Source organism: Vidua chalybeata, chromosome 19 (assembly GCF_026979565.1).
Source record: "Vidua chalybeata isolate OUT-0048 chromosome 19, bVidCha1 merged haplotype, whole genome shotgun sequence".
NCBI lineage: Eukaryota > Metazoa > Chordata > Aves > Passeriformes > Viduidae > Vidua > Vidua chalybeata.
Window position 1 is genome coordinate 11,600,649 of NC_071548.1, and position 13,537 is coordinate 11,614,185.

Sequence of the window (13,537 nt, forward strand, 5' to 3'; positions counted from 1 at the left end):
TTGCATAGCCTCCATCCAAAGAGGAGGGTGATCAGAGGGTGGATCAGAGATTGGAGGGTGATCAGAGCTTGGAGCAAGGCAGTTCGTTCCCCACAAAGGGTGGAGGATATTTTACCTGCCCTCACACAGGATGGCAGCATTTTGCACAGCTGTTTTTCCTCTGCTGCAGAATGTGCTGGAGCACTTGGTCCTCAGCCTTACCAGGGCTGTGCCTCCAGTTCTGCCTCACTCTGATTATTTAGATGCCTTTTTGGGCTTACCTAAAAACAGAGGCCAGACAAAATCAAGAGAATAAAAAGCAGTTATATTTATTGAAGAGCCTTCAGGTACATTTAGGGCAGACAAAGCACCCCCAGGGGCTAAACCCAAAAATGGATGATGGGTCACGGGTTTCACACTTTTATAAGTTTGGTCCATTTGCATATTGGAGGTTAATTTTCCAATTACAGCTTCAGGTAATGAAGTAATTTACCCCAAGTTTGCTCCCCCCTCAACTTGCTTTTGTTTACATTTTCTGGGGCCTGAGACAGTGAGGTGTCCTTGATTGCCAGGCCTAGAGAGGAATTGTTCTGTCTGACCAAAATAGGAGAGCAGTAACTAACACAGTATATGGAGTTTAGAGCTACACGTTAAAGAATTACAGGATTACAAATACATGAAAAATATAAAAGCTAAAATCCTAAGGCATGAATTTCAGTGCAGACACAACCACTCCTCTCCTTTTGGCTGTGCTCCACTGTCAGCAGGGACCTCCTCCCTTCTTTAGATACAAAATGTCCTCACATCCAGTTCTGCCTGGGAGCTGAAGATGATGGGGAAGGCTTCAAGGCTCTCCATGAGCTACAGCCTTCACAGAAGGAAAGGCAGGTTGCTCTTGGACAGGTGGATATGTGCAAGAATTGCAATGACAGCTTGTTCCTGGTCCAAAACATCTCCCACAACATCTCATGCTCTGGCATTTACATGGCAATGGTTTCTTCCAAACCAGCTACTGGATTTCAGTCTTGGACATTCTTCTAGGCATGGAATAAATGCAGTAAAAACTGGGATACCCACCAGTAAACCAGGCACTCGGCACATGTGATACTTGCATGCTGCCAGTGCCTTGGATCACCCATCCTTGCAGAAACGATTATTTATTAGTTTAGTCACATCCTTTGTTAAAACTCCTGTACCTGGCTCTGAGCTGGATTAATTTTCTCTAGGTTTTGCTTCTGTACTCTCCCCACATGTTTCCCTTTGCTTTTGCTCTTTCAGGTTTCTGAAATGAGAGAAAGGAGCAGCCAATTTCACTATGGTTAATTTCTAATCTTTTAAAATGTTCCTGTTTAAAGTATTCATAGTTGCCAGCAACTGTCAGAGTGAGACTAAGAAGAGTTATTTCTTCTTCTGAGAAAGTTACTGAGCCTGGGAGCCCCAAAATTCATTTCATTACAGAACATGTTGATAAAATTACTCCAAAATTTCCCTTGTGGTGGTGAGCAAAATTTTATATGACAAAAACATATTGTGTTTGCAAACTTCATATGCAAAATATCAGTCAATGATGAGATAAAAATTCTGCACTGTCATTTCAAATCAACAGACCCTCCAGAAGATTAGTTAGTTTATATCCCACCTTGAAAGTTAATATTTCTAGATTTAGGCCTCAAAATCATATTTGTTTAAAGCAGCTGTTTTTTCTGTGTGCAGCTTTAAGAGACCAACACAAGTGCTACCAATCTTTAAATTTTTGTAAAATTCTGACTTGTGTGTGAAAAATCTCATATCAGGTACCATAAAAAGCCTAAGATGGTGTTTTAATTGATTGCAAGAACCATTTTAATGTTTAACTAACCATAAATAACCCCATCTAATCATACAGGTAATTCTTAGTTGAACAAAGCAGTGACTTCTTACAGATATAAGAAAAAAACAATGTCTTTAATATCCTTGTTGTTATTTCCATCTTCTAGTGCAAGTAGTTCCAGCAAAGAGGAATTGGATCATAGACGAAGAAATTTTGCCAGACTGGTTCAAAATATTGAAAGGGTTTATATTTGTCCAGGGCCTTTCATCCCAGAACTAAAAGCATTTTTTTCAAATATGAGTTAATTCTCACAACACACTTCTGAGACAAAAAATTATTGTTAGTTGCTTCTAGCAATATCCTGGATGTGACTGCAGAGATACTCTTTTTATATAGCCTTACTTTTCCGTGGTTTTTCACTTAATTGGAAAATAAGCACTGGGGATACTCCAATTACACAGAGAATATATTGTATTGTTTCCCTTTTTAAGCACTCTAATATGCATTGCACATACCTTATATTTACTTGCTGTAAAGAACTTATTTCCTTAAATTAGTGGATATATTAAAAATACCTATAAAAGGAACTTAATTTTAGCTGCACATTTGAGCTTTGCTTCATGGGGAGTCTAAGAAATTCCCTAATTCCTGCAAAGAGTAGTTGGGAAGCTCCTGGGATGGGCTGAGCTTTCTCACCCTTTTTAACTAAATTGAAATTGTAGCAGTAGGCACTTCACAGGAGCCTTGAATTACTGAAACTTCAACACGTGGAGAAGTGTTTTGTTAAAGAGAGCAAAATCCAAATCCAGTCTTAAGCTCAGGGTGTGCACATTTACTGAATACAGGGAAAGGGCAATTAGCCCAGAGCTGATAACATTCTCATTGATTTAAGTCCTGCTGGACTTCCAGGGCTGGGTTTTTCGGCAGTGACCTATTAGTTCATCCTGGGGAATCCTTTCTTCCTCCTTCCCAAGTTTTAATTTACATTCTGTCAGCACCAGTTGAATTTTCCATTTGGAACTCCCCTGCTTAGTCACAATTAATGAAAAAAATCCCAAAACCTACAGAGAATAATTGTGTCTGTGAGGTTGGGATTTTGTGGAGGTGACGCTGAGCCCACCCAGACTGACTCGGCTGTGACAGTGTTGTGTCACTTGACACTGGAAAGATCAACGGTGAAGACACAGTTTTGACTGGCACAAAACTCACCTTTGGCTTGCTGGGGGCCAATTCTGAGCTGGGGGAAATGCCACCTTTGTCAGAAATCAGTAGCACCCTTCATCCCAGTGATTGACAGGAGCCAGTCAGCCCCAGACTAAGGAAATGCATGGAAGAGTCTGGAAAAGAGCAGCAGAAAGTGTACAGGAGAAATCTTTGCAGAGCCCAGCACATACACCGTTCAAACAGTAATTTACAGAATTACAGAATCACAGAAACACAAGGTTGGAAAAGACCTTCAAGATCATCGAGTCCAACCCATGCCCTCAGCTAAACCATGACAGTTCATCCCCATTCCCATGCATATTTGTAAAGCCAAAGGTCATTAACACCTAATCCTTTTGGATGACTAACAAGCTTCACAGAATCCCAAGTCTCCTCCAGTTGATGTCTCAGGCAAAGCTGTTTACAATCTGAAGAAGCAGCTTTGCCACCTGGATATGTCCTACCTGCTCTGCCTCAAGAACTTGGGTTCCTGGGAACTCTCTGGCTCCTCATCAATGTTGTTAAAGATAGGTTAGAAACAGTTGTAAAATAGTTGATAATTGTTAAGCACGTACTGTTTGTTTGGTTATTATATTGTAAAAAGGGTTAAATGGGTAGTTATAAGAAATACGGTATTCAACGTATCGACCTAAAGTGCACCACCCCCCAAGTGAAACGAGCCAGACTGGACAGAACTGTAATGGGCCAATCAAGTGCCTTAAACCTTCATGCAAATGAAGGATCCAAAAAGAAACCAATCCAAAGGGACAAAAAACAGGATAAAAATGGGGGCATCTGACCCAGTGAATTGGTGCCTCTCCCCCTGGAATGTCGGGGACATCGCTGCTCAGAAGACAGCGCCAGCCCTGCAGCATCCTCAACAGGAATGCTCCTGCTCAGCCTGCGGGCCCCCTAGGCCTTCCTTTTTATTATAATGAATGCTGAAATCACTTTTAGTACCAAGAGTGTGGCCCTGATTTTAACAGTGTGATTATAGAGATAACCTCAGCTGTGGGAGGGGCCCCCGCCCTCCCTTGGGAGGCAACTTCAATATAGCAAAAAGTTGTCAATCACATGCTGTTTCCCTCCCCAGTTGAGGCTGTCTGTCAAAGCTTAACACACTCCCCAGTTCTAGAAAGTTCTGTTCTGTTAATCCCATTGGACCCTGTTAGAATGCCACTCCTCTCCTGTATCCCGATTGGTTCATTACATGTCACCCCATCCCGTCTCCTCCCCTCTACCCTTTACCCATTGGTTGGTTTGTGCCCTAGCCACTCCTATCCCTCTGCCCTTATATTCTCGGTCCCGCCCTTGTACTGGGCTCACCAGAGTCAGCCTTCCCTTCGAGAGGTTGCTGTTCCTTGCCTTTTCCTCCTGCTCCTTCTCTCTCCTACAATAAACCTCTCGGATCCTGCTGCTCGGGAGACGTCTCGTCTTTATTTGGTGGAGCTTTCTGGGTTACATCTACCCCTCCCTGCGGACCGGTCAGCCGAGGATCACTCCCCGGACTGGCTGGGAACCCAGGGAACCCCCGGAGGACCTAATTTTATACAATTGGCGCCGCGAACACGGTGATCGCTGCCCCGGTTTCCGACGAGCGTCTCCTGCCGCGTGAGGATCCGTGACCCTGCGCTGTGGGACTACAAGCGCCGTTCGCCGCCAATCCCAGGAGTAGCTGTTCTTCTGTTTTAAGAAGACTCCTCTCTCCTGGATCTGCTGACAAGTCGTGGACATCCGATCCTGCAGCTTCAAGGGAAGCCCCAGATTTCACGACACCAGCAGAGCTCCACTACCCCGCCTCAGCCTTTTCTTTCGCCGCGTCGTAGTTGGGTGAGTGCAGCTGCCCGAGGAGAGCAGCCGACGCAGGCTCTTATCTTTTCCTTTTCTCCTTTGCTCGGGTGGGGATTCTCTTCTGCAGCGAGGAGATGGGTAACCGCCTCTCCCCTGCAAGACGAGACTTTTATTGCCAAGTTAAAGCTACCCTTCAGTTGGGGAATGTTTCTTTTAATAAGCGGGTCCTTAAATCTTTTGTTATTTTTATTTTTGATCATTTTCCAGATGCCTCTACTGAGGATGTTCTTTCTATTTCATTCTGGGGAAAAGTTGGGCGTTATATTTATGATTTACAAGTTTCTGGGAATTTTAGGGTCAGGAGATTTTTTCCTATTTATGATATTATTTTTAATTTAGTTAAACAAAAAGGGGAAAATTTGGGTCCCAGTTTTCCTACCCCTTATTCCGCCCCCCTCGCTCCTAACCCCATTTCCCCTAAGGGTGGATCGGGAGATAGATCCTGCCAAAATAAGGCACAGGGTTGCCACCGTCTCCCTGCTGCCTCCCGTTCCACTCTGTCCTTCTCTTGTGCTGGGACTGGCCACCCCAGCACGAGCCCTATCCATTCCCTCGATCCTCATGCCCCCAACCCCAGTTTTACTCCCAGTTCCAGTTCTGTTTTAATAACACCTCAAAATGGCGGCGGCCTCGTGGCCGATCGCCCTGAGACACAAAATGGCGCCTCCTCCTCCTCAACCCCTCCGGTTCCCGCCACTTTACCATCTCCGCCCCCGCGTCGGGTCCTGCCCCCCATCACGCGTCGATCTTGGTGACGTCGGGACCCTCCCACCCTGCCTCCCTAGCCACACCCCTGGGCGGGCCCCTGGTGGGTGGGACAGGCCTACCAGAAGGCCACGCCCCAGTGGGTGGGTCAGGCCATGCCCCAGTGGGTGGGTCAGGCCACGGCCCCTCTCCTGCCACTTCCGGTTCCCACGCTACCGGAACCGGAAGTAGGCCTTGCCGGAAGCAGGCCATCTTGGCCTGCAGGGTCTCTCATAACCAGGACCCACCGGCAAGGGAGAGGCTCCGGGCCCTAGCCTGTCCTGCCTCATCTTCAGAAGAGGATGAGGACAGTGACGACCCCCGGCCAACAACCAAGCCAGGGGAGGGCTGGGCCCGGATAAGGGCCAAGGCCATTAGGGATGGGGACCTAGATCTCTCCAGGGATCTAGGCCCAATCGCGGCACCGGTTAGGCTCAAGAGGGGTAAGGAACCGCGGTGGGAACAGCTGCCATATATGGAGGTGAAGGAATTGAGGAAGGCAGCCAAGGACTATGGGAGAAATTCCCCGTTTTTTAAAAACATATTGGACCTTACTTTTACTGGACATACTTTGGTGCAGCATGACATTCGATATATAGCAAAGGCTCTGCTGTCCCCCACAGAATTTCTTCTGTGGGAAATACATTGGAAAAAGCTATTAAAACCTATTCTAACCAAATACGACCTTAAGGAGGTGCTGGGAGATGGCGCCGAGGGCCTGGAGGCGCTGGCAGGGGAAGGGGAATTTAGTAAACCAGAAGATCAGATCCTCCTTCCCGACAACCTGCTAACTGACATCCGAGAAGCTGGGAAGGAGGCCCTACTAAAAATACCTGATGGAACCACCCCTCTCCAGAACTTCACATCCATTCTCCAGGGCCCTGATGAGACTTTTATTAAGTATATTGACAGGTTAAAGGAGGCTATAGACCGGCAGATTGAGAACGTCGAGGCCCGAGAAGAACTGCTGCGTAAGATGGCCTTGACCAACGCTAACCCGGAGACAAAGAAGATCCTGCGAGCTCTCCCCCAGGATCCAGAGCCGACCATTGCCAAGATGGTCGAGGTGTGCACAAAAGCGGCATCGATGGAGCAGACTGTGGCGTTTGCAGTGAGCAGGGGTGTGGGGGAGGCAATGGTGGACCTCATGAACACGCGCTGCTTTGGCTGCGGCCAGCTGGGCCATATACAAGCCAATTGCCCACACTGGCCACCAGAGAGGTCCTACCCTCATTATAACCCCTCCCCGAGACCACCTTACAGGAATCCTCGTTATCATCGGCCGGGAAACGGGAGGCGGAGCGCGCTGAGGGGCCGCGCTACGACAACAAATGGCCCGTCCCAACGCCCTGCGCTGCCATCGCTCCCGGAGAACCACTGCCCCAACGGCACGTTTCTCCGGACATCCGCAGCCAGGAGGACGGGCTCCGGCTCCTCAGACGGACTAAACAACTGAACAGTGCCCGCCGCCAAGTCCTCCGGAGTTCCATCCACATCATGTTTCCGGATGAGGACTTGGTCCGTGTCCTGGTAGGATTCCTGCCGCCACCATACTGTGACCACCCCGTCACAGTGCTGTTCATCGGGGACTCCGTCAGCACGCCGGACGACCTCACCATCATCCCGGAGGTCGTCTACTTCGAGCCAGGGGCAGAGCTCAGCGTCACCGTGGTGTGCCATCATCCTCCCTTCTCTCTGCCGAGAGGGTCTCCTTTAGCTCTGTGCTACATCTTACACATGCACTTCAGGGACACTGGCTGCAACATTCTATCGGACTTTCCTACCGATCATATGCACTTCAATGACACTGGCTGCAACATTCTATCAGACTTTCCTACGGATCAAGACCCTTCTGCTTTCTTCTTTCAGAACGTTAGCAGACAAAGACCAATTATTAAAACTACTTTTATCTTTCAGGGGAAAAACATTTCGTTGGACCTGATGGCAGACACCGGTGCGGACGTTACCATCGTCCCTCAGGCAGAGTGGCCGCGCGACTGGGAGTTAGTGTCCCCTTGTGGCACAATCTCCGGCGTGGGAGGAGCCGTCAATTCCCGACGCAGTAAGCACCTCGTGTGTGTAGAGGGGCCGGAGGGCCAGATTGCCACAATTCGGCCTTTTGTAGTTGCATCCAACATCAAATTATTAGGCAGGGACGTATTGTCCCAATGGGGTGCCCGTCTCGACATCCCTAGCCCTGCGTGGGATTTTTAGTCTGGGCCACTGCGGAGCGCACCTCCCCACCGCTTAATTGGAAAACCGATACACCGGTGTGGGTGGACCAGTGGCCCTTGCCAATCGAAAAACTTAATGCGCTCAACGAACTAGTAGAGGAGCAGGTGCGCCTGGGGCATTTAATACCCTCCACCAGCCCCTGGAACACACCTGTCTTTGTTATTAAAAAGCCCGGCAAAGACAGGTGGCGCCTGCTCCAAGACCTACGCAGGGTTAATGATGTTATTGAAGATATGGGACCTTTGCAACCGGGCCTTCCCTCTCCCTCTATGCTGCCCCGGGATTGGCAGCTCGCAATCCTTGATATCAAGGATTGTTTCTTCAACATCCCGTTATACCCTGGAGATGCTCCCAGGTTCGCGTTTTCGGTGCCTTCTATCAACCGAGGTGAGCCGTACAAACGGTATCAATGGACCACTCTGCCCCAGGGAATGAAGAATTCTCCGGTGCTCTGCCAAACCTTTGTGGCACAGGTCCTTTCCCCAATTCGTCGCCTTTTTCCAGAGGCCATCATCCTTCATTATATGGATGATATTTTGATTTGTGCTGCTAGCTCAACATATCTACAAGCAGCCTTGGACAGGACAGTTAAAGCTATTCAGGATGCGGGGTTTCAAATCGCAGAAGACAAGATCCAGCTGTCGTCCCCCTGGAAATACCTGGGCTTCCTGATTACGGGAAGGACCATCGCGCCTCAGTCTCTTGTCATCAAGGACGACCCACGGACCCTGCGGGATTTGCAGCAGCTTTGCGGTACCATCACCTGGATTCGACCTCTCCTGGGACTCACCACAGAGGAGCTGTTGCCACTTTTCCACCTGCTGAAAGGCGACGGCGACCTGGCATCCCCACGACATCTCACACCGGATGCCCGTGAGGCCTTGGAGAGAGTCGCAGCTGCTATCAAGTCCCGCCAGGAGCATCGGGTCGCGCGGTCCCTCCCAGTCCAGTGTGCCATCCTGGGTAAGTCTCCCAACTTACACGCCCTGCTATTCCAGTGGGACAACAGCCAGAGAGACCCACTCCTTATCATCGAGTGGCTGTTCCTCCCCCACCAACCCGCCAAGACAGTAACAACATATCCTGAACTCATGTCTAAACTAATCATTAAGGCCCGCCAGCGCCTCCGGACCCTCGCAGGGTGTGACCCAGCATGCATCTATTTACCATTAAATTTGGACCAATTGGATTTCCTCTTACAAACAAATGAAAATTTGCAGGTTTCAGTAGATAGCTATCCTGGTCAAATTCGGATACACTATCCCAAGCACAAATTATTTAAAGACACTTTATACCTGGCTCCAAAAATTTTTAAAAGCAAAATACCACTAAAAAATGCTCTCACAGTGTTCACTGATGGGTCAGGAAGATCCCACAAATCAGTGATCACTTGGAAGGACCCGGACAGTCAGAAGTGGGAATCTGACGTCCAAATAGTTCAGGGATCCCCCCAAATCGCTGAACTTGCAGCGGTTGTGAGAGCCTTCAGAAAATTCCAACAACCTTTCAATTTGGTAACTGATTCGGCATATGTAGCCGGGATAGCAGAGCGGGCCGAACATGCCCTGCTCAAAGAAATTCAAAACAAAACGCTCTATAGCTTGCTCTCAGAACTAATTTGGCTGATCTCCCACCGAGAGCAACCTTATCATATTCTGCATGTTAGGTCACACACCGACCTGCCAGGTGACATCACTGAGGGCAACCGGAGAGCAGATACCCTGGCGATGCTGGCCACCTCCACTTCTGTAAACCAGACAGTTCTAAGACCCACCTTGCCAGATGTCCATATGCAGGCTAAGATGAGACACGCCTTTTACCATCAGAATGCTCCAGCTCTATGCCGCCAATTTAAGATCTCTAAGGAGCAGGTGCGAGCCATCTTAGCCACCTGCCCCAACTGCCAGTCCCACGCATTACCATCAGTAGCGACGGGGGTTAACCCCCGGGGACTGGGAGCATTGGACATCTGGCAGACAGACATTACTCATTTTCCTTCCTTTGGGCGGCTCAAATATCTCCACGTGTCGGTGGACACATTCTCGGGGGCAGTGTTCGCCTCCACACATACGGGGGAAAAAACCAAAGACATTATAAAACACCTATATATGGCTTTCTCCACTCTGGGTGTCCCAAAAACTATCAAGACTGATAACGGACCAGGGTTTGTGTCCAAACAGTTCATGGAATTTGTGCAACTATGGGGCATTGACCATGTTACTGGAATTCCACACAACCCTACAGGGCAGTCAATCGTGGAACGGAAACACCAAGAGATTAAGAAATTATTAGAACAACAAAACGATTCGGCCATCACCACGAGCCCTGTAGAGAGGTTGTGCAAGGCCCTGTATGTTCTCAATTTCATGAACTGTTCAGACCGTGAGCCAAACCCCCCAATCCTGCGCCATTTCCATAATAACACCAGGGCGCAGTTGAAGGAGAGGCCTCCTGTGCTCATAAAAGACCCTGAGTCTAAAGTTATCAAAGGTCCATACCCTCTAATAACGTGGGGGAGAGGGTATGGATGTGTTTCAACAGAACAGGGCCCCAGGTGGATCCCCGGAAAATTCATCAAACCATACCGGGAGGACATCCCTACAGAAAGCCAACCCCCGGAACACTCCCCCGAGACGCCAGCTCCATCAGAAACCGCCGTCGCGTGGAGTCGAAGGAAAAGGAAGAAGACTAGACCAGCCAGTATCGCCGTCAGGACTTTAATAACTAACCGGCATTTCCCGCCCGCTTGGACTGCTTATCCTCTGACCCCATCCCCTACCATCCCTCACCCTTTTCCGTCCTACCACTTTCCTCACCCCTTCTTCCCTCATACCTGACCTGATTTTGTTTTCTGTTTTGTTACTATTTCGATTTACACGGGGGAGGATGGGGATTCAAAGGGTCACTATTCTTGTTTCCGTTATATGTCTATTTATTAGAATTTGGTCCACCCAGAATGGCAGTCGCAGCAGCCAGAACACCCTGCAGTGACCGGCTTCCTGCAGCAGTCACCTAGCAGGAAGCTGGATCGTACCACAGCCCAAAGAGAACGTCTGGGTCACGCTGGCAAAGTCCATCGGGCAGGAACAACTCTGCATGGCCATGGGAGGTGTGCCATCGACTTTCTGTTGCTCGCCCATGGCCACAGTTGCGAGGACTTTGAGGGGATGTGCTGCTTCAATTTGTCATCGAAGAGCACATCCATCCAAGCCAGCATCCAGCGGATCCAGGCGTTGGTAAAGGACTTAAAGACTGAAACTGGGGCTGTGGACGCTGTGAACAAGATCTTTTCTCAATGGGGTGTTCCTGGGTGGGCCATTCCAATTGTTAAAGGTTTAGTTTGGGTTTTAATCATAATTTTCTTAATTTCTGTTGCGTTAACCATCTTTAAGAAATTGTTAACTAGGACAATGGGAAATGTTTTTTTAATAAACCAAAAAGGGGGAGTTGTGGGAGAGGCCCCCGCCCTCCCTTGGGAGGCAACTTCAATATAGCAAAAAGTTGTCAATCACATGCTGTTTCCCTCCCCAGTTGAGGCTGTCTGTCAAAGCTTAACACACTCCCCAGTTCTAGAAAGTTCTTCTGTTCTGTTAATCCCATTGGACCCTGTTAGAATGCCACTCCTCTCCTGTATCCCGATTGGTTCATTACATGTCACCCCATCCCGTCTCCTCCCCTCTACCCTTTACCCATTGGTTGGTTTGTGCCCTAGCCACTCCTATCCCTCTGCCCTTATATTCTCGGTCCCGCCCTTGTACTGGGCTCACCAGAGTCAGCCTTCCCTTCGAGAGGTTGCTGTTCCTTGCCTTTTCCTCCTGCTCCTTCTCTCTCCTACAATAAACCTCTCGGATCCTGCTGCTCGGGAGACGTCTCGTCTTTATTTGGTGGAGCTTTCTGGGTTACATCTACCCCTCCCTGCGGACCGGTCAGCCGAGGATCACTCCCCGGACTGGCTGGGAACCCAGGGAACCCCCGGAGGACCTAATTTTATACACTCAGCTGAACAACTGACCCCAGCCCCCCGAGTAAGGGACCACAAGGCATTTCCTCAGCAGTGGAGGAGACTGAGGTTGAGTTGCACCTAAGGGCACCCTGCACTGAAAATGTAGAAGATCCTGGCCAAAATAAAAAGCACTTCTTTGTTTCTCTTTTTAAAAACGGGACCACGCTCCTGGTACTAAAAGTGATTTCAGCATTCATTATAATAAAAAGAAAGGCCTAAAGCAAGGGGGCCCGCGGGCCGAGCAGGAGTGTTCCCGTCAAGGATGCCGCAAGTGCTGGCACTGGGTCTGGGTCTTCTGTGCAGCAATGTCCCCAACGTTCCAGGTGAAGAGGCACCAATTCACTGGGTTGGATGCCCCCATTTTTATCCTGTTTTTTGTCCCTTTGGATTGGTTTCTTTTTGGATCCTTCATTTGCATGAAGGTTTAAGGCACTTGATTGGCCCATTACAGTTCTGTCTGGGCTGGCTCACTTCGCTGGGGGGGGTGGTGCACTTTACTTAGGTGTATTATGGTACATACCATAATACACACATACCATAGGTGTGGAGTACCGCATTTCTTATAACTACCCTTTTAACCCTTTTTACAACATAATAACTAAACCAACAGTACATGCTTAACAATTATCAACTATTTTACAACCATTTCTAACCCATTTTTAACACTCTCCAGCATCAACTTGTGCATTGCTGTGATGGCTTCTTCTGCAAAATGGGCTGGGAACAGCAGCTATTTACCAGCTGGTAAATAGAAGGGAAACGTGAAAAAACTCGGTTCTGATTCTGACTTGGTTTACTCTGTTTTTCCATTGATATCACTCCACAGACTCTCTGTTAATTGTGCTTTGCATCACTGCAAACAGGAGCCACAGGGATGTGGAAGAACCATGCTCAGTCCTGTCCTCATCCTGGTCCACACAATTCTGGGAAATTTGCCATGCATTCAGACCTCCATACTGATGTTCCTGCTGATCTCATATTGCAGTGATTGCAGTGCAACATTCTGTCAGTACCAGCTGAATTTTACTGAAAGTACCATTGACCAGTACCTTTTGACTTAAGAGAAAGCAAATATTTCCCACAACATTCTTTTATCCATATTCAAATGCTAAATGACAATTTGTTTCTATGAGTTCTATTGCATAGCATCTCTGATTGGCAAAAAATGAATGTATGCTCACAGCCGATACTTTTCTAAGAGTAGAATCACAATTTAATTAAGCACTCTACTAACACATTCAGAGCAGAAACTCAGAGTGGTTCAGATTAATGATTCTGTGTTCACCGCTCTGGGAATTTCTTACGCCCTGCTGGTTTTAACTTCAAGTTTGTTATTTAAAAACCTTAATCAGGAGTTTGTATGGCACCTGATTAAGACTTTATTTAAATGGTCCTGCAGTCATTTCCATCTGGAAAGGATGAGGCCACACAGCTATTGCACTTAATCCAAGGTTTTGAATCAAGGGCTGTGGTGTTAACAACTACATCTGAAATCTGAATCAAACCCATACTAAACTAACCCACTCCCACTAAAAATATTCAAGTCTGGACTAGTTCCCTTGAAGTTGATCCAAATTAAGACCTGTGAATGTGAGACCAGGTTTAATCCTTTGGTTGTTCCATGAAGTATGATGAACATTCATTCTGCTGTGAAAATAAGAAGAGAAATTAAAACACATTTCTCTCTCTTTAAAATACAGGTTACTGGTAAC

General features: G+C 47.9%; 1 long non-coding RNA gene across 2 annotated transcripts; it reads right to left on the reverse strand.

The window, feature by feature from the left end:
• Nucleotides 1-739: 739 nt before the first annotated feature.
• On the reverse strand, nucleotides 740-5,706 carry LOC128797702 (uncharacterized). 2 transcript variants are annotated; one of them, XR_008434212.1, is made up of 4 exons: nucleotides 5,671-5,706; nucleotides 4,319-4,936; nucleotides 2,999-3,126; nucleotides 740-1,261 (listed from the first exon to the last, which is right to left on the reverse strand). It is a non-coding gene; the product is annotated as an uncharacterized LOC128797702 (long non-coding RNA). The 2 variants fall into 2 exon arrangements; XR_008434211.1 differs by lacking the exon at nucleotides 5,671-5,706 and having other exon boundaries at nucleotides 4,319-5,111.
• Between the last annotated feature and the right edge of the window lie 7,831 nt (nucleotides 5,707-13,537).